This window comes from Polypterus senegalus, chromosome 5 (genome assembly GCF_016835505.1).
Source record: "Polypterus senegalus isolate Bchr_013 chromosome 5, ASM1683550v1, whole genome shotgun sequence".
Classification (NCBI taxonomy): domain Eukaryota; kingdom Metazoa; phylum Chordata; class Cladistia; order Polypteriformes; family Polypteridae; genus Polypterus; species Polypterus senegalus.
The window spans coordinates 88630760-88652606 of record NC_053158.1 but is presented as its reverse complement, the minus strand read 5'-3'; the positions used below and the strand labels follow the sequence as shown (position 1 = coordinate 88652606).

Genomic DNA, 21847 nt, shown 5'->3' with positions numbered 1-21847 from the left:
CACAATGGTTATTTTGCCAAAACCCAGATTTGGTTACCTGGGTTGCTATACCACACACCCAGGTTTTCCTTCAGGTACTCCAATATTCTTTCCACATCCCAAAGATGTGTGTTAGATTAAATTGGCGGTTTTCAATTTATCTCTTTTGACTGTGCACTGGGATGAACTGACTATTCACCTAGGACTGACTGGTTTCTGCCTTACGTTCAATGCTGCCAGGTTAGTGTCGTCTCCAAAATCCCACCCTGAATTGAATTAAATACTCTTGAAATTCTTGTGCTACACTTTGTTTTCCATGACCTGATATATTATAGTTAACTGGCCTGCGATGCTGGGATTTTAATGCTTAATTGACTTGCCAGCATTGCACTTTAGTGTTATTTGGAATAATGTCAAGCCTTTTCTTATTTTACACCTTGCCGAGTGTCCTCTGACTAGCCATCTGGAGCTAAGTATTTGGAAATAGACCCCAATTTGTTTACTTTAAGATCTTTTATATGTGTCTTTGATGTCAGTCTTTGATTATTTGGCAATCTTGTTTTTTTTTCTGGCAAATGTGGTCATTGAATTTCTGCATTGATTTTTAATAGTTCTGCAGCTGTGATCAAAGTAGATAGGAAGTTACTAAAATCAATGAAGAGGTTGGTGACCATTAGGCCCTCTCTCTATAACTGGCATAAATTATTTGATCAACAGTTTATATTCATTTCATTTCAAACTATAAAGAGTTTCTCGTTTGGCATGCATTAGATGTAGCAACAATAAAAGCAGCTCTTGCTAAAACTGAAATAAAGGAAAACGGTGCTCGCTGTTGACAAGTGGTGTCACGATTAAGGTGGTTGACTTGAAGTTATGGGATGGCTGCTTAAGTTCTCACTATCTGTACTGTCATGTGCTATATTATGCATATTGCTTTGGAAAAATGGTAGGTATGGAAAGTGCAGTATTAAATATAACTGATGTTTTAAAAGATTAATATCAGGCTGCAGATCTGACAAAACTGAGAAAAAACAATTATTAGTTATTCCACTGAGTTGGCCATAGGAATTAGAGCTGATTCGTCCTACTCTGGTCTTCAGAAAAATTATCTTTGTTCTGAGTATAGAAAATCACTAATGATTTGTGCCCTGATGAAAATGCCTCATGGATCACAACCTCTGTTTTCCCTGTGAAATGTTCATTTGAGCACTTTTGCCCTTACACAGTTCAATTTTATGTACCATTACAGGAACAAAGCAAGCTCACACAACATCACGCCACACTAGGCTGATGTGCCCTCAGTAAATCATGAGAAATAATGTATAAATGAGATTATAAAGTGCTAGAAAAAGGAAAACCATCACAATAACAGTAGATCAGCCATTCAGAAAAACAGTTCACTATATTTTTAGGTGAAAAAACAGCTCTGATTATCTACAAGATTGCAACAAAAAAGGTAACATCTGAATCCTTTGGTAAGCACTATAGTAAGCCTATTTTTAAATAACTGTCAACAGGCATCAAAACAAATTGATGTAATGCAGAGCTGTCCCTAAAGGTTTGCAAAAATGCTGTACAGATTCAAATATTTTATTAATGGACAAGTAAACCAAATAGTCAGTGCTTTGATAGTATTTGATTTTGATTTGATATCCCTTATTAATCCATGAGGGGAAATTATTAGTAATAGTAATCTTTGATATCATTGGAGTGTGAAGGGCTGGTGTGAATAATTGAGGATCTCTAACTTTATCTCCATAACATCAATTTTTAAAATAGATGTGCAGAACGAATGATTTATGATCATATTAATTATCCTTTACATTTTGTACATTAATGTTAAATATTCTCTTTCTGTTATGCAAGTGATCTTTGAAAACCAAATGACACAATATCCTGTGGTCATTCTCCTCACCTTGTACTTTTCATATTTCATTGTGTAACATTATTTAACCTTAATAAGTTTAACTTTGTTTTATATATGTATATGTGTTTTCAACGATTAAAAAATAACAGTTGAAAGCATAAGTACCGTGCCACCTATCTAAGATGGGTTGAAATCTAAGTAATCAACATAGACCTCAGTGTTATGTTGGCAGTGCACCATGACATTTGTATATCTCTGTTGTATGCCGCTTGGTATGGGATTTGTTAAACCAATGTTAATATGTGTGATGTGCCATCTATTGGAATGACAAATGCCATACATTTTATTACTAAAAATGTTTGTGATGCGCCATTTTTTGGATTGACAGAGATATAGCCACTAGTTTGCACATAGACACACTGATATCTTTTTTATCATGGTGGAAGATTATTTATTTCAATACAATTAAATAAATTAAAAGCAAATGCAAAAAAAAACAAAAAAAAAAACACCTTTATTGGTAAAATAATTGCAATTTAATTTAAAGGACACAAATGGTCAAACTATCAGAAATTAAGTAGATATCACTAATGCAGTATTTTAATTTGATCCAAGTTGAAAATGTTCTATTAAGATAGTTTAAAGATTCCTTTCCAGAGCTAGTTTAGTTCACTGAATCATGCTAAAACAGGCCCCAACTCCCCAAAAATGTGTACTAGAAATACAAAATTGCCAAATTCAGAAAATAAAGGGAAGGAATAAATGTAATATGAAATAATGTTAACACATTTGGTGAACAGTGATTCCTTACATTTTGTGGTTGCTGTTACAAATATGTCTATAGAACAGTCATCCTTATCCATACCATCTTTAAACTTTAGAAAAAAAACAGAAATGGCAAAATAATAATAATAATAATAATAATAATAATAATAAAGTGCATGCAAATATTACACAAACTGCGGTGTTAATTTTTACAATACCTTAACTACAAGCAGTGTTGTGTTTTAAGTCAAGGTTTTTACACTTACACCTTATGCTTCTTGAAAATAATTTAAATGTCACAAAATTATTAACATTAAATTGAATTAATCGTTCATATTCTTTGAAGTATTTTATCATTATTGCAATATTCTATGCCACAATGTTTATAGAATCCATTTTTGTTGCCAGTCTCATGTTGTGCGGTTCTTTTCAAAATGAGGCATCATGATTTTCACATTATCAAATAGGGCTGCACAATTGCAAAATTTATTCTTATCACACATTTAGGACCACATATAGCAATGACTCTTGAAAGACTTGATACTCAAGCAATCAAAAATAAAAGCAAAAAACTTGTTGGGAGTTTTGGTTTAGAATTTCCTGCTACGTTTTGACTTTTGATTCTGGTTCACATTTTTGTTTAGGTGAAAGAGGTGAGAACATTCCATATATCAGCCCTTTGCTTGTTTCTGATGAATCTGTTGAGAAATAAAACTCTTAAGAAAACAAAACCAAAATGGTTAGGGGAAGTGTAAAGTACATGGTAGAGCATGGAATGATAAAGCCCCCAAAAATCCAACAAGTAACAGTATGCCAGACAGATTCCAGGAGCTTAGCCCAACTTAATGGTCCCCTGGAGCTGGCCCTGAGTACAATAAGAATAATAACATTTATTTATATAGCACATTTTCATATCAACATTGTGGCTCATTGTGCTTTACAAGATGTCAAAGAGAAAGTTACAATAAAAGAAACAATTAAGAATAGGAAATAAAATAAAATAATAAGTAACAAATGAATTTAAACAATCTTTAAAAACAGATAAGGATGCTACTTTTCTATTTGATATATATGTAGAGTGTCATGATGTAACTCTCTAAGGATGAGTCCAGTGATAAGGTCAGATGGCAGGAAGGACAGAAAAAACAAAACAAACAAAAAAAAAATCTCCAGTTAAGATGGAGATGAAAAAAAAATCTGCAGGGGTTCCAAGGCCAAAAGACCACCCAGCCCCCACTGGGCATTCTACCTAATATAAATGTTCTTATATCATTCTTCTTTGCTTCCAGACCACTAGAGGATTTGATGAAGTTGTTCTTGTGGACAGCTCAGGCACCTACCTTCATTCCATCAGCACAGGAGGCTGCCTGGTGCCTTGAACAGGTGTTGGTGGTGCAGATTTCCACCACAGAAGAACCAAAAAAGACAGCAGAAAAAGGGGAGATTAGTATTGATTGCAGATCCCAGAAGAACATGATAATTCTGTGTTCATATTGTCTAGTAGGAGTACAACTAAAATGAGTTTTTTTAAATGTTCCATAGTATTAACCTGGCAAATTTCTATTGGTAAAATGTTAACGATTTTAGGTGCATAACTCAAAAGGCCGCCTCACCACTTCTTTCAAACTTGATTGTTGGAATTATAAGGTTACGACTTGGAGTGCAGGGGGACAGGCATTGCAGAATATAGGATGGAGTAAGATTTTTTAGAGATTTATAATAATAATAAACCATTAGTAGTATTTTAAAAAGTTAATTCTAAATGACATGGGTAACCAATGTAACAACGCTAATACTGGTGAGATGTCCTTAGATGCAACCGATTGATATTTTTCTTGGGTAGTCCGGTTAGGAGTGCATTATAGTAATCTAGTCAACTAAAAACAAAAGGGTGAACTACTTTTTCAGCGTCTTGTATAAGAGGTCTAACTTTTGCTATATTCCTTAGATGAAAAATGTTTTCCTAGTAATCTGTTTAATATGTAATTTAAAGTTTAGGTCAGAGTCAATGATTACTCCTAAATTCTCTCCCTCTACATATTTGCCAGTCACTTACTCTTCTGTTTTTTCCTTATTAAGTTTGAGAAATTTTCTACTCATCCATTTACTCATTGACATTGGATCAACAGACCAAGAGTGTTGCATAAAAGCATGTAGAGTGAATAAAGTAGCAGACCCAGAATAGATCCTTGTGGTACACCATATACAATATCATGGGTCTCAAAAGTATAATCACCACAACTAACAAAATCATTTTCTACCTGTTAAGTAAGACTGAAGTCAATTTAACATGCTGTCAGAGAGGCCCACCCATTGTCTAAGGTGATTTATAAGAATACCGTGGTCTATGGTGTCAAATGCTAGACTCAAGTCTAAAAGAACAAGAACAGTTATACTGTATGGCTATCTGTCTGCATTAACCCACAAATCATTTACTACTTTAACCAGTGCAGTTTCTGTACTATGATTTATTCTAAAACTTGATACTTGTTAATTATAGAATGCTTATTCAAGTAATCATTTAGTTGATTAAAAACTGCCTTTTCTGGAATTTAACTTAAGAAAGGCAGGTCTGGAAATAGGTCTAAAGTTGTCAAAGAGAGATGAGTTAAGATTATTTTTCTTTAGCAGCAGTTTAACAACTTCAGTCTTTAGACAGTCATGGAAGACCCTTGCATTTATTGATGAGTTCAATAATTCAAGCACACTATCAATTAGTACATCAGAGACTTCCTTGAAAAGGCCTGTTGATACTGGGTCAAGAACGCAGGTAGAGGGTTTCAGTTGAAAAAGTTATTTTACATAGTTCAGGTAGATCTATTTCAGTGAGAAAATGTAACTTGCTTAAAAGGGCATGCAGGAGTTCAACAAGATTAACTTTGGAGGAAGGCTGCTATATTATTTCTAATATAGTTTATTTTGTGTTTAAAAATATAGCAAATGACTCACAAGTTTCACTAGCAGTTTTTAGGAGGCATTTCATCGAGTGAGCTGGGTTTAGAAGACAATCAATAGTTGAGAATGAAACTCTTGGATTACCAGCATTATCATTTATAATTTTAGAGAAATAGGACTGTCTCTCAAAGTGGACTGTGTTGTTACATTCAATTATTTAGCCTTCAATATTTCATAGTGGAATATTAGTTTAATTTTTCTCCATTTACACTCACTCTTGGAGTGCTGGAGGATTGCTTAAAAGTCTTTTCTTGGGCCACTATCCCAGCTGCAGCTCACATTAGCATTAAAATGTTCCACCTTACTGGTTACACTATTAGCATTATTGAGGTAAGCACTGAAACTGGACAGATTGTTTAGAATATTAGCAAATACTGAAGCTACAGATGTATCAAAAAATGTTTTTTAACAACAGCTTTTCATTAGTTGCTTTTATCAGTGTTTCTGCATCAAATAATATGCAAAAATGGTCAGATGTACCAATATCTATGACCTGCCTCACGTCAACTTTTATTCCTTTTGAAATCACTAAATCCAGCGTGTGTCCTCATTTATGTGTGGGCTGGCTGACGTGCTGACTAAGGTCAAAAAAGTGAGCTTGTCATAGTTAGTTATTATTATAGATGCCATGTTTGAGAAATACTCAGAAATTATGCATTGCATTTTTTAGGTCAATACACGGTCAATATGAGAGACTTGAATACCCACAGCAAGAAACTTGAAAGATACGAAAGTACAAAAACAAGCATCTTTACAATTTAATCGGTTCAAGTAAATACCCGCTAAACTGCCGCCTTTCTTGCCTTGGCAAACCAAATGAACAAATCTGTATTTGGAAGGTTCTGTTTCAGTTAACACTGCCGCACCATCAACATCACATTTCACTTAACTCTGTTTTAACTGATAAGATCGTTGATGTAAAAAGTCTGGCTGGTTAATGATGTAATATTTAGTAAAGCCATATTTAATGTCTTGGAAGAGCAGAGCTGACTGGGATTGCTGTGGCAGCTTGATTTATATTTATGCTGCTTTGTATAGATTTTTTATTTAATTTATAATCTGTAATTACAGTTCTAATACAGTGCGCATCTATAGGTGAAATAGTAATTACGTAAGTTATTTGCATTTATACACCCTTGTCTGGGTTTTCAGTTAGACTATGGTTTATTATTATAGTGCTAATACAGTGCAAGGTTAACTCACTACAGATTATCACATCTTAAAATGGCATTATAGAACACATTAGGACTAAAATTACGTAGTCAAGAAATACAGATTACCTTTGAGATGTTGTCAAAGAGGACCTGGCCACTGAATCGGTTTGGATGCAGACTATCTCATCTGTCGAAGTGCGGTCTCTCCCAGAAAAGATTCCAGTTATCCATGAAACCAATGTTTTGTCTCTTGCAGAAGCCTTTCATCCAGGTTGTTTAAGGCCTGCAGTAAAGGCCTTGAAATGATGATTCTTATAGCTTTGGTCCTCTCCTTCATGACCTGAATTATTTAATCGAAGAAAATCTGACTGTTATTATCAAATGTCATTTATGCCTGCATGGATTATGATGGTCTGAACAGATGGTCCTTGCACTTCTTGATGACTGTTGAGGCTCTTTTGTAATATCTCATTCTCTTCCACTGCATGTCCTAGGAGAGAGAGACAGAAACAGAGAGACAGGGAGATATTGGTTAGAGGCATAAGCAATTTTTTAAAAGAATTTGAGTGGCTGATGAATTATCATCATGTAACAACCAGATAAAATTGTCCATAAATTTATGCCACTTTAGGATACATAACTATTATTCATTTTTGTTAAACTTTAAGAAACAAGTTTGTGGTGTTACATACTGACGACTAAGTTTATATTTACATTTTGTGTGAATATTTAATAGGATTTTTTATTAATATATGCAATTTTAAATTGTCTGTTTTGCTTGCATTAAAGTCAAAATCGTTCTTTACCTATCAGTTTGTCCATAAGCTATAAAACATACTTTGTTTTCATTCACTCAGCATGTGGTTAAAACTAAAACGACCAATTACTGTGTTTTCATTTAGAAAGATACTGTTTAAAGCTTCAAATCACAGCTGGGTGCTGGAGTTATGAGAGTGACAACTGCTAGACAGAGTATTATATCTTCATGGCAGACTCACTTATATGGGCTAAGTAACAAAAAATGGAACACACTTTCAAATGTAATTGTAATGCAAAAATAAAAGAGAGCCTTTTTAAGTTGAGAAGGTCAGGTTAACATTTTTATAATATTTACTCAACTTAGTCAAAAATACTGCAGCCATATTGGGAGTAAAATTGATTCTGGTGACAGTCTATAATTTGATTATATTTAATTGCATTTTGTTTAAAAGGATTTGAAGACCAGCTGCAATAAACGGCAAATAGTTTACTTTAGATAATGCTCTTTCCATGTTGATAATGTTTGAAAAAAAACCCCAAAAAATCTTAATGTAACTGACTAGAAGGATTTAACTTTTACAAAAACTGCATTATCTATCTATCTATCTATCTATCTATCTATCTATCTATCTATCTATCTATCTATCTATCTATCTATCTATCTATCACATGGATTGCAGCACTAATGTTCCTGAATTTTCAGTTTTGTATTTATAATCATTTGTCAATTTAGTAATGGGCATACATAGTTGCCACCATGCCCCAAACATCTGATAAAGGTAAATTATGGTTGTTGTTACTCATTTTTATATTTAATCACCAGGTGGATTGCAACATTACATTTCTGATGGTTTGAATTACATCCCAATTTGTTGTTATGTGTTTAATGACAGAACACCCTTGCCATGCTTTAAGCCACTTTTTTGTATTTTGAAATTTTTGCACTGGTTTTCCTTAGCAGTAATTCATTAAATCAAGTCAAGTTAAGTCAAGTTGGGGAGCATGCACTGGTAGAGTGCGTTGCCGAACCCACTACACGACGAAACAACTTGGGATCCCGGTTTGCAACCCCCCAGGCAGACACGCAGCCAGGTGTTAAGTGGGTGACCCCTTGGCCTGGTCCAGCCACTCAGGTCCCCAACAATTAGGATTTTACGAGCCGGATCATCCTCGGGGAAACGCACCACATGGCCGTAGTGCCGTAACTGATTCTCCCTCACAATGCAGGTAATGTTCCTCATTTAGGACTCCATGAGCAACCACTCATTCGACACAAAGTCAAACTAAAAGTACCCAAGGATTTTCCGGAGAGACACAGTACCAAAGGAGTCCAGCCTTCATCTCAGGTCACTGGATAGCGTCCATGTCTCACAACCATATAGCAAGACAGGAAGCACCAGGACTCTAATGACTTGGACCTTCATCCTTTTCCATAGATATCCAGTGACCTCATGACCCCCAATGCTCTCCCAATCCATCTACTGACTTCATAGGAAGAGTCACCAGAGACATGAATGTCACTGCCAAGGTAAATAAAACTCTTGACAAGGTCGACACTCTCTCTGCAAATACACTGCTGATGGCTGTGCCAAACATGTCATTAAAGGTCTGGATCTTGGTTTTTATCCAGGACACTCGCAAGTCCAAACACTCAGACTCCTTGATCAGTCTCTTGAGTGCCCCAGTCAGAGCCTCCATTGACTCCACGATGATTACAGCATCATCAGCAAAGTCAAGATCCGTGAATCTTTCTTCACCAACAGATTCCCAACAGCTGCTGGACCCTATGACCTTGTCCGACACTCAGTCCATAAATCAGATAGACCAATAATGAACATTGAATCTCACAACAATAACTTTGACAAATGGAGTAAATAAAATAGCAATTATTTGTCTGGCACATTCAATATATTCTGTTTTTTAGAGAGAAGATGCATCTTTTGCCCATAATAAAGTTGCTGTTTATGACACCGTAGTCAAATGTAATGAAAATATACTGACTTTTAAAAGGCACTAATACAAAATGATACGTTTAGTACAATTTAGTCAGAAACAAAGTTAATTTCTCATGGATTATGAGACTGGTTATTGCAACCTTCAGTTACTTTTCATCTTGACTAAAATAAAATATATACTAACAAACAATTGCATTTTGTTTTTTCTTTTCACCATAAGGTGGCAGCTGATAAGTTGTCATGACTAACACAAGAAATGAACTGGCTGTTGTACAAGAATATCAATAATATTGTTTGAATTATTCACCAATATTGTGCTAAAATGTCTTTCACAGGTTTCTGTTTTAGAACTTTATATTTTATCAGTGGTGTGTTTTATTACATACTAGCCAGAGTACCTTTCAGATAATAGAATAATTTAAAAATGTTTTCTGTTTCTTGCCTTGTGTATACCTTCAGTGCCTTTCCCCTGTATTTGTGTGTGTGAATGTCTCTTCACTGGCACTCTGTCATTAGTTTCAAGGCACCTTTCTTGCCTCTTGACCAATTTTATACTTTTCATCTTTAAAGGTGAATCTCTCAGAGCCTTTCCTACTCCTTGTGTGTCTCACACTCACCCTTCCTCTTTCGTCATGTCACCAAAGCAAATCTGACCAATCACACGAAAGCCAAACTGACCAATCAGATTGCTCTGAGGGTAGAACACACAGAGCTTATTATTTTATTATATAGCAGATAATAAACAAGTAAGACATTTTATTTTTTCATGTGTTGTTTGGTCTTGTAATTTTTTTCTGTAACGTTTACTGTTTTTCATATGCCAAAGAAATGATTGGTTACATCCATTTTTTAAATAAAAATGTTAACAGTGTTGAAAATGATTTAATTTCTCTCACAGACACAGAAAAGCCATTATTGTTGATAGTGGCTATGCTGTTAGCATCCAGGGTGATCAGGATTAGGTGACATATGAGTCATGAACACAACTGTATTAAGGTCAGTGTGTGCATTCCCTGATACAGATTCCTCTTAATAAATATCATTAGTGATTGTTATTAGTTAATTTCAGTTACAAATTATTCTATTTATTGACTTCGTGACACTGGTCAGAAAAAAAAGTTTAATCCCATTAACAATTTCAGGTGTAGATTTTAGGGTGTTCAATCCACATCTGGTAAAAAAAAATTGCTCAGTCACATCAAGTCTTTGTGAGATGAAGGTTATTAAATTAAAAAACATTGTAGAGAAAAAAATATTTTTAAATGAATTATTTAGACTTCTGCGGTGGGCTGGCGCCCTGCCCAGGGTTTGTTTCCTGCCTTGTGGCCTGTGTTGGCTGGGATTGGCTCTAGCAGACCCCCGTGAGCCAGTAGTTACGATATAGCATGTTGGCTAATGGATGGATGGATTATTTAGACTTAAAAAATGATAAATTACACATAACTGTTTTAGTTATAACAATTGCTTGCAAAAAAGTGGTTAAGTGGTAGTTTTTTTTTCCACTTGTAATACTAGGAAAGTGTTTCATGATATACCAACAGAGGTTTGCTAACATAAACTCACTCCACTCTCCAGTGTAACATTTTTCCATTTGAGTAATGCCCTGGTGGAACCCCTCCCTATGTTCATCAGAGACTGCCCCCATGTTCTTGGGGGAAAAAATCCAAATGAGAGTGTAGATTATGGATTTTTAAAGACATATTACACCCAAATGCTTGGTAGAGACTAGTTCCTTGTACTTTTGTGGTTTTATATTCCCAAGAAAATTGTGGCACATGCTTTTTTTTAAGTAAAGGAAGGATTTGCATTCTTTTACTATTTGCTTACCTGTTACCTGGGGCCACATTTATAAAACTTTGAATGGATTTAAGTGTGAAAACATACAGTATGTATGCCAAAAAAGTCTGATTTATAAAACCTGGTTTACACATATTTGTACACAATTTATTTACCCTTTATAAACCCCAGTTATCTTGTAAAAGTGGGTATGTGAACATGCCTCAAACTCTGCCCAGTTGCCACCCAGAAACAACCATATATAGAGCACGTTAATCAGTTTTGTAAATATGTAATGAACAGATTTACAGTAGCTGTAAGGTGAGACAATGGTGAAAAGAAAAGAGAAGCACAGCACAAAAACTTTAAAGACAGAGAGAGCAATGTTCTCACCTTTGAAATAGTGGCATGCAAAGAACTTTTATTTGGTGGCCTAAGCGCAGGTGTCACCAACAAGTGCAAATATGTTGAATAGCATCATGATACTACTGCCATGAATGTGGTGAGCTCTAATGGCTGCACCATGCCTGAAATAAAACCATGTAATAATAATAATAAATTAATAATAATAATAATATTAAGTAACGACTTTAAGCTAGAGATGAAGAAGTGGTCATAACTGGCAGAGTGTGATTGTAATGGAAGGGGGGAAAAAAGCACATCTCTGCTCTCCTGCTAATGGCAAGTGTAATTGGAGATACCTTATTATGTGGCATTATGCCAGAGCATTCTGCTGAGAGAGCTGCAGAGGAATTAAGTAAAACACTTAACATATGCCTCAGGAATAACTACACTAGTACTAGTTTCAGGATTTGAGTAAGGACTAGGGTGTGGGGTCATCTGGCTTATCTGAGTTGAAAGATTCCCTGCCACATTATACAGCACACCATGTGCCATTACAGTGCTGTAGACCTTTGTTGCAGGTAGAATAGCCATTCTCCTGATGCATCTAGATGCTGTCACCTGTCAGTTTGGATGGGCTGCAACACTTCTGCATCATCACACTGAGCACTGAAGTGCCGCAGGGTTGCGTGCTCAGTCCACTGCTCTTCACCCTGCTGACTCACGACTCCACAGCCACGCACAACACCAACCACATCATCAAGTTTGCAGATAATACGACGGTGCTGGGACTGATAAGCAGAGATGATGAAACAGCGTACAGAGATGAGGTCGAACAGCTGTCCGCATTGTGTGAAGACAACAGTCAGCCTCACAATGTTGACAAGACAAAAGAGATAATTGTGGACATCAGAAAATCCCATCCTACCCACATCCCACTCAGTATTAATGGTTTAGATGTGGAGACTGTTAGGAGTGCCAAATTCCTCTGTGTGCACATAACTGAGGAACTCACGTGGACACATAACACGTCATCACTAAGCCCAGCAGACACTACACTACCTGAGGCGGTTGAAATGAACAAGTCTTCCCCATTCCATCCTCACCATGTTCTACATTGGCACCATTGACAGTGTTCTGACCAGCTGCATCACTGCCTGGTATGGCAACTGCAACATATCCGACCGCAAGCGCCTGCAAAGGATAGTGAAGACAGCAGAGAACATTATTGGTGTGCCTCTCCCTTCACTATAGGAAATATTTTACAAATAAAGTGTCTGCAAGGTCTGCAGCATTGTGCAGGACCCCTTACACCCCTCACATGGACTTTTTACACTTCTGCCATTCAAGAGAAGATACTGCAGCATCAGAGCCAGATCTGCCAGGCTGCAGGATAGTTTTTACCCCCAAGCTGTCAGACTCCTTAACACCATGCTGCCCCCTGGGATCTTCCACAATGCCTCAACCACCTCTAAAAACATAACTTTTATACATGCAAGCCACTTATCTGCAAAGACTAGTGTGCATGTAGAAAAGAACTGAAAATCTCATACTGACCGTTAAGTATTTTGCACCCTGCACTTTGACATTCTTTGATATCCTTCTGCTGTGAAACATTTTGAGCTGTCATTGTTTACACATGTCTTAAACAACTATTATCATACACTGATAATCTCTGTATTATCTATATCTATTATTTATTTATTAAATTACATATTTATTGACTATATTTATGTATCTAGATTGCATAATACCATATATTGCATCAATCTTGTCTTTGCACAATGTCTTGTCTTTGTTTTAATTTTAAATTTAAATGTTAAATTTAAATTCTAGTTTTAATTTAATTTCAATTTTTTATTTGCGCTACATGTTGTTACACTGTGGACCCTGAGCTTCGCAATTTCGTCTATCTGTATACTTGTATATGGTTGAGATTACAATAAAGTTCGCTTTGACTTTGACTTGACCTGGAATTTAGAAGTACTATGGCGAGCTTCACAACTAAGCGCACATGAGAATATGAACAGGCATAGCCTGATCAGATGATCTGTCATTTTAAATCCAAGACCAATTCAACATATAGTTCCAAGTGAACGACTCTTAGAAACCTAAATCATTTCATAAGCCTGCCATCATTATGGGCAAAAAACTCTGGCCAGTCCCTAAAAGCACCAAACAAGTCATATTATATCAACTCATCTTCTATACATATATAAAAGTCAATGTGTGTGTGTGTGTGTGTGTATGTATGTTCCAGACATCACTTCCAAATGGCTGGAACGATTTTCATGAAACTTGGTACACGTGTTTCTCATTGGTCAAGTAAAAATACTACAGGGTGAAATCAACCCTAACCCACCCCCTTCTGGGTAGGGTGGGGGGTGGTCTTGTATGCATGTTATCATCCAGTTGACACTCAGAACGACCACCAGAGGGAGAAGTGGAGGTGACTGACAGCATTCTCTGTTTGAGCACCACCACACCCCTGTTGCTTTTGAAATAAAATAGAATTGGCTGATTCCGAGGATTGGCTGGATGATAACATACATACAAGACCACAAGACAAGCACAGTAGTGAGTCTTCATTGTTTGTTAATTTATTTTTATTTTTAAAGTTGTGTTTTATTTTTAATTATTTTTCTTAAACAATTAAAAAAACACTTTATTTTCCTTCCAGGAAATGCCGGGTGTTTCAGCTATGTTAGCTAGTTATAAATGGGCTATAGGGCATGGTGTTTATAGTTTTCTGCATTTAGGGAGTGAAATCACACCTGGGTTTTACTGCACTTTGTTTTATAATTCTGAGAAGTGCCAACAGGTAGCTGAGAAAATAAACAGAGAACCAAAAAAAATTCTTCAGTGCAACTGCACATCATTGGCCTTCTTAAAACACAAATAAAATAGAATCTGTACATCATATTCATCACTTTTGAAGTTTAATGGCTTAATGTTTGTCATATCAACAAACATTATGGCTCAGTTCTTATTCTTCCTCTTCATCCTTTCCCCACTTCAGTGTGGGGTCAATGATCACCCTTCTCCAAAAAGCTCAGTCCTGCACTTCCACCCCAGTCAGACGCTTTTCCTTGAAACCTTCTTTTACTCTATCAATCCACCTGAATGATATGAATTATTTTGTACATGAGTTATCATTTAGCTAGGTTTGGCAGCATTTTCCTGTTTGATCAAGAGTCATTGTTTCCTGCTTTCTCCAAAACATTGCATGTCCATGTATTTCTTTTTTTAGAAACCCATCTTTTTCATGTGCAGGTTGTATAACCCTAACCCCTGGTCAAATCAATGGATGGAGCCACCGAATCTTGCATATTTATGTCAAAACCATTTAATAAGGTTTCTTTCTTCTGAACAATAAAATACATCTTTCTTACCTTCTAAATGTAAATCCCTGGCTATTTTGAAAGCATAAGAAGAGAGAAAAAAATTCTGTCCTGAATGAGAGCAAAAAAAGTGTAGTAATTACTTGATTTTTGGTTGTTTCCACCTCTACTAAACTTAAGAAAGAGTTAGACTGATATTTTTCAGCTCAAAAATACTTCAAATAATATTTTGAGCATGAAAATAAATACTTATGCCATAGAACAGATATAACTTATCAAAAAAAATTAATAAACATTTTCAAAATTGCATTTTTTAGTGAATCATATATCTCACAAAAATGGTTTGTGGTTGTGGCAGTTTCCAGTTTTAGTAATAGATTCAACACACCTAAATCCACAATAGTGAACCAGCTTTTTTGCTGCAAAAGAGTATTATACATCCCTATTTTGACTATAAAATGCTAGAAACTGCATAAAGACTTTGATCTTTGATTCATATTCTGAGCCTTGTTTATTTATTTTACGTCCTGGCTAGTTTGTTTTGACTTGTGACTTCCCCGATTGCCTTGTCATTTAAAAGGCTACTAGTGCAGGCAGTACAAATGTGTAACAATTATAATTGAGCTGTTTTTGTATTCTCACCTCTAAAAGATACAATATCTAAACTAAAAATACAACTCTCCAATTATACGTATTATTTAATGATTTACAGTAAAAAATTTTCTGTAAATCTTATTTTTTGTTTATAGTAATCTCTAATCATTTTATACTTCACTAGTTTAGGTTTTGAGTATGTATTTATTTTTATTGCTGTGACAGTAATGTCACCTCATTGGCATTTTTCATGACTTATTGCTATTCCATCTTTCATTTTGTATTTGTTTCTTCTAGGCAGTGGCTGTATTGCTTGCTGTTGCTAAGCCCGTTGCCAGTCACATGACCTGGTTATGTTATCAGTCCCTTATAGCGGAGCAACAGGCCTTTTCTCTAAGCTTTTTGGTAATAAATAAGTAAGTAAGTAAGTAAATAAATAAATAAATGTGCATGCTTTTTAGAACTGGTTTTGGTTAGGAAAATTTCTTTTTGTTAATCCTAGCTTTTTGACCTTCACATTTCCTTTTTTAACTAAACAATCCTGCCTTCTAGGTTTTGACATTTGTTAATCTGCCAATTTGGAAACATTTGCCTGTTTATTTGATACGGATATAAGACTATATAATTTGCCACTTTTCATGAATTACTGAATTATGTGTTTCACAGGAATACTTGCAATGGGATATTATTCCCCAAGTCCCTTCCCTTGAAAATTTGAAGGAGTCTGTATGAACATAAAATATTTTTTTTTCCAATAAATATGATGTCTTCTCTCCAGAAAGCAGATGGATAATTGAACAAACAAACTGAAACAAGATATGCGAGATATATATATCTGACTATACAGTACCTGCTTCTGCTTAAGCCAGGTCGGGGTTCCTTAACATTTGTGGAGCTGCATTTTTGTGTGCCACCCTCTTTGGCGTAACTAGAATTTTTGTATTGTGACTGGCTCTGTAAGGGTGGTAGGGGCGGAGAAAAGGTGCAAAATAAAAGAGCTTTTTGGTGGTGTGTGAGGTGAATGTATGGCCACAATATAAACTGCTGAAAGTATTATCTACCCACATATATTGTATTTACTTCTAATCTGCATCCAATGAACTCAATATCATTCAACAGCGCGAAATGTGGTCTTATTAACGACACACATACTAGTGCGAAATGTCCAATGAAAACTATGTTTTTAGAAAAAGACATTCTTAGCTGGATGTTCAGGTCATCTTTGACAACAAGCTCCTGTGAGGAAGTAGGCAGGGACTACACATAATACATAAGAACTATTCATCATTCAGGTGTTATCCTATAATATACCCCTAAAAATTTGAGATGGTACTGCAATATTCCATATACTCTGTACATTTTTTGTTTTAATTTGGCCTGATACCAACTAATCAGTCTGCCACTACCAGCTGCCTTCATTTTTACTTACTGCTATTGTCTCTTTGGCATTGCTTTCGGTGTCCTTGGAATTTTCCATTTCTGTAACTAGTACAGACCTTACATGTTTTCCTGTAAAGTGGCCTTTGTGACTCCCCCCTCTTCTCTTACACCATAATTTTTTACACAGTGCTTATAAAATTATTCCACAATTTATCTCTCTTTATATTGTGACTGGTATTACCGTCGATTAGCTGCCCATAGTGGTAGCGACCATAGCTCATAAGAAGTTCAGTAGCTGCCCTGCTCTGTTTTCATACTGCATAACAGTGGCAGATGCACGATCATACACTCTTAACTGTGAGCTGCCTCTCTGTTAAACAGTAAACCTATGGCAAGGAAACACAGCTGCCCTTCAGATACATCCTCTTAAACAGTATTTCAGTGACAAACAAACACACCCTTACCCATCCTCTGCTGGAAGAGCTGCAGGCTTGCAGGCTTACGGCATAACATGCTTCTTGTGCAAGGTTTAGAACATTTAAAAGACTGAGCCCTGGCCAACATAACAGCTCACTGTCCTGTCCTGTCTCCTTCAGACTGCATCTGCCCCAGTCGCTGCTTCCAAGCCGTTGAACCCACCTGATGAAAAAGGTTCTTTTAACCAGGAGAGGGGAGCTGGACCGTGACTTTTGCAAGTTGCAACCTGTGTACTTGTCTGCTGAAGATAATCCCCTTTTGACTAAAGTCTTGCGTTTGTACCTGTCAGTTCAGTAATAAAGATTTTGTACTTTGGAAACCTGGTTCCTTTTCCCAGTCTCCTGTGCAACTCTGTGACCCTAGCTCAAAAATATATATGTAAAGCAAAGTTGACTGACTGACTCCCTCACTCACTCAGTTACCAACAGCTAAAAAGCTAAAATTTGGCAGGATTGTACATCTAGGTTAGTAGGTATTCACTAAGAACATTTAGATATGTCAATATTTTGAGGTAAATCCTCCCACAGTAAAAAAAACCTAAATACCCAAAAATCTCAAGAATGCTTTGTTTCATTTGATTGATATCAAGTGACATTTTACAAAAAAAGAAAATAAGCTGATTCATATTTTTTATTTGTCAATAAAATTATTATTTTTATGAAATGTATTAATTAGAACATTACAACAATTTAAATGAGAACAGGTCATTGAGACCAACAAAGCTCACCAGTTCTATCCACAAAATAACATGAAGACCAGTTTTGAAGGTCTCAAAATGTCTACTGCCTACCACTCTAGTTGGTTGCTTATTCCCTGGGTCTGTGGTTCTTTTTCTAAAGAAAATCTTGCTAATGTTTGTGTTAAATTTACCCTTAACAAGTTTCCAAATGTGTCCCCATGTCGTCGTTAAACTAAATTTTAAATAACCATCTCGATCTGCTCTACTAATTCCCTTTATAATTTGAAACACTTCAATCATGTCTCTTCTTTATCTTTCTTTGCTTAACCTGAAAACACTCAATTCTTTTAATCTTTCCTCATAATTCATCTCCTGTAGCCCTAGAATGAGCCTAGTCATTCTCTGGACTCTGGCTCTTCTGATTTTTTCCTGCAGTGTTATGTTCTATTTGTAGCCTGGAAACCAAAGTCATGCTGTGTAATGTAACATTCTGTTAACCTTCTTAACTTCAGAACACTGTCTGTAAATTCACAGTGTCATTGATAGTGCTGGAAGTGTTGTTCTCAGATCTGAGGCAAAAGAAGTGGAATGCCTAAATTCTCTAGCAGTATACATTTAATGCTAATCTACATCTAATGTGAGTAATTCAAAGAGCGTATTGTTATTTATATTCCTCTTTCTAATAGAGGTATTTTACAGTTCAGAATGAACATTTTATTTGGAATAAAACTATTCAGTCTAAAAAAATATTTGCCTTTCTTGCTTTAGTCAGAGAGAATAATTGCTTCTGTATGATTTTTAATGTGTTGTGCATTTGGCCAAGTTTTAGCTGTTCAAAACAAACAAAAAATGTCCTGAACGTGGCTGAAGGACTGTTTCCATTCTACATTTCATCTAGAAATGCATGTGCAACCACTTTTTAATAATCCCAAACAGGACGCATTCTTTTTTTGAGGCAGTCAATTACAGTATATGCTATCTCACATTGCCTAACTAGTTTGGTATTTATGCTTTGCAATTACATAAATCAAGAATCACCTAAATTTTTCAAAAATCATTAGAGAGGCAGTTTATTAGATGGACAACACAGCACACAAAGTGAATTTGGAAAAGTTGGGTTAAATTTCTGTTTTTTAAGTCTACATGATCCAAGGTCATTCCATGTTTTATAAAAATTATAATCAGAAAAAAAATTGTTTTCTGTAACCTTAGCTTTTTTTAAGAAACGGGAGTAGCCGATGTTATCAGTTTTTACTTAAAAGTCTATTTGTACGTTCTAGGCAAGTACTAAACTCTAAGAACTGTAAGCCAGAGTGCTTAACATAAGCATATACACACTGTGCAGATGTAATAACTATAACCTTTGCTTTTTTGTACCAGCTTGTATTCTCCACCCCACATTCACTTACTGTTTATGAAATAATCAAAATAAGTTACCGGTTTGTAGTTTTTTTCAAACACACAGGCAAGCAAATAAATCTTTTATTATTCTGTGATTTTTACTATGTTCATTTTAATTACAATAAATGAAATATTTTTAATTATATATTTAGTACACTGTTTCATTTTGCAGAGTTTCTGTAGTGTGGTGTGTGTTCTGTATTGGCTGTTTTGTCATTGTCGTTTTCCCTTGGGATAAGTGAAGTATGTATCTATCTTGCTGTCTAAAGTAAAACAGTATTGTGAGATGTTCCTTGGATTGCATGTAGTTGGTTAGTGAACTACATTGCTAAGAACAAGGAACAATATTGTTATCCTAGCACTCAGTAACTTCTGCTGGAATGTTATTTTGCATATGCTAATTATGCATTATCCACTTCTGCTTTCAAGTAAGAGTTATCTAGAAGAATCCTTTCCTCCATCTGAAAGACCTGTATGGTCTGGCAGTGTGTGCATCTACTTTTAAATTATTTAATTACTGCTTTTCTTGTTTTGGATTAGACAGGTATATCTACATCTGTCTATTGCCAAACCTGCTTATTGCAGTTCAGGGTTGTAGATTTTGATGCCTATTTCAGGGGCGAGCTGGTATAATGAAAGTAACAGCCCTTGGAAATGTATCAGTCCACTGCAAGGTGCTGTCTCTCACATGCACACACTTTTACCCATACTGGGAAATTTTACAGTTAAACGGCTCTGGATATTTTTTTGGAATGTGGGAAGGAAACTGGAATACCTGGAAAAAAATCATTAACACATGGAGAGAATGTACAAGAGACAGTGCCTGAGCTGAGATTCAAACCCAGGCAGCACAGCTAACTACCATACTGCCCATCAAAGAAATATAATACCTATGCTAGACCATTTATTGTGTTTCGAATAGATCCCACAATGCACTGTATTATATCAAGGATGTCCTAAAAAAAAAAAAAAAAGCAAAGAAAAAGAAAGAACAATAGCAAAACACAAAGATAAAGTTGTGGAATTCAAAACGAAGTATCTAAAGAAGCAGGTTCTCATAGACACAATAGAGGTTATCTCTATAATGTATACTCAGGAGTAAAACAAAAAAACATTTCAAAGAGGTAGGTTTTGAGTTTAAACTAAAGCTGAATTTATGTTCTCTTACATAAGTTCTTTTTGATGTTTTAGAAACGAGGAATGTTTATCAGTACCCAACTGCTGCCATCTATCATCGTAAAAAATGAATAACATACAAAATCTTCAAGTGTCCGTACATCGCTAATCCATTTTTTTTTTCTGACCAGGCTATTGGTTGGGACAATGGCCAGAATATTATAATTCCTTCATTGATCAGTGTTGATTCATAGATGTCAGTCAAACATAAACGTTTCTTGTGTTTGTTTTAAATTCACTGAATGTATAATAATATGTGGATACATTTTGCATTCATACACCTAAGTGAATCATTGAACTGTCTAACTCGGGTCACCATTCAAGTTCATTATGACCACATTGATAAATATAGAAGTGGAAGGCTTGCATTATCTAAAAGTATCCTTGTGTGTATACATTTAAAACTTTTTATCTGCTTCTAGTGTATGTAATTTAAAATGAAGGATGTTTATACATTTGGAACATCCTAAATAATATAAACTACGAAATGCATTAGTAAAACAAATCATCAGTTCAAGCACATCAATGCTATGATTCCAGAATATCAGTAAAACAATATATTTAACAGTTAATCATAAAAGACTGCTTGTGATAAAAATATCTGCTCATCTTGGGTGTATTTTTCCTCTTTTGCCCTTCACTTGCTCTGATGTTGTCCTGCTGCCTCATTTCTGAGCACATGACTTGCATTTTTTTTTTTTGCATCACAAAGCTGTTTCAAAAGTTCCCTGTCAACTGCTACAATTGAGTAATGACTAATGTCCCTATTTTCATTACACTAAAGATGAATAAATGAATAGTTCACAGGTTTGAGTGTCATAAGAAAAATGTTATCAATGGAAAAATTCTTTCCTCTCCATCTTCTCCTTATGTTCGGTGGACTTTATCCATTTTTGAGGCTATTAAGGTTAGTTTGTCTTGCTTTTTACTCCATATAATATAGCTTTAAGATGGTTTATTATGAAAAATCGAAAATTTTAGGGATATTTTTATTTTTATAAATAACAGGAAGAAATAAACTTATAAAACAGAGCTTAAAGTTAACATTTTATATGCACTTTTGATCTGGCTTTACAAAGGGTTTAATGGTACTGAACTATACAATTTGTGATGCTCTCAGATAATGAGTTTTTATGCAACTTTATGCTATCCATGTAAACTGAGATCAGATATGCCTTGGTTACTTGAGCTATATGTAAAAGAAGGAAAAAGAAAAGTCTCAATTAGAATATACCACCCTAATCTGA

The 21847-nt window shown here is 35.3% G+C and overlaps 1 protein-coding gene across 6 annotated transcripts in view; it reads left to right on the top strand.

Annotated features, from left to right (window-relative positions):
• The window catches only part of LOC120530413 (cadherin-12-like), an 802688-nt gene that overhangs the window by 223007 nt on the left and 557834 nt on the right, over positions 1-21847 (top strand). Inside the window, exon 1 of one of the 6 annotated variants that reach the window (XM_039754909.1) lies at positions 15860-15903. The exons of the other annotated variants lie outside the window; for them this stretch is intronic. The gene's annotated coding sequence lies outside the window, so the exon portion shown is untranslated. Of the gene's footprint in view, positions 1-15859; positions 15904-21847 lie in introns of those variants that run through there. 6 annotated transcript variants of the gene reach the window in all.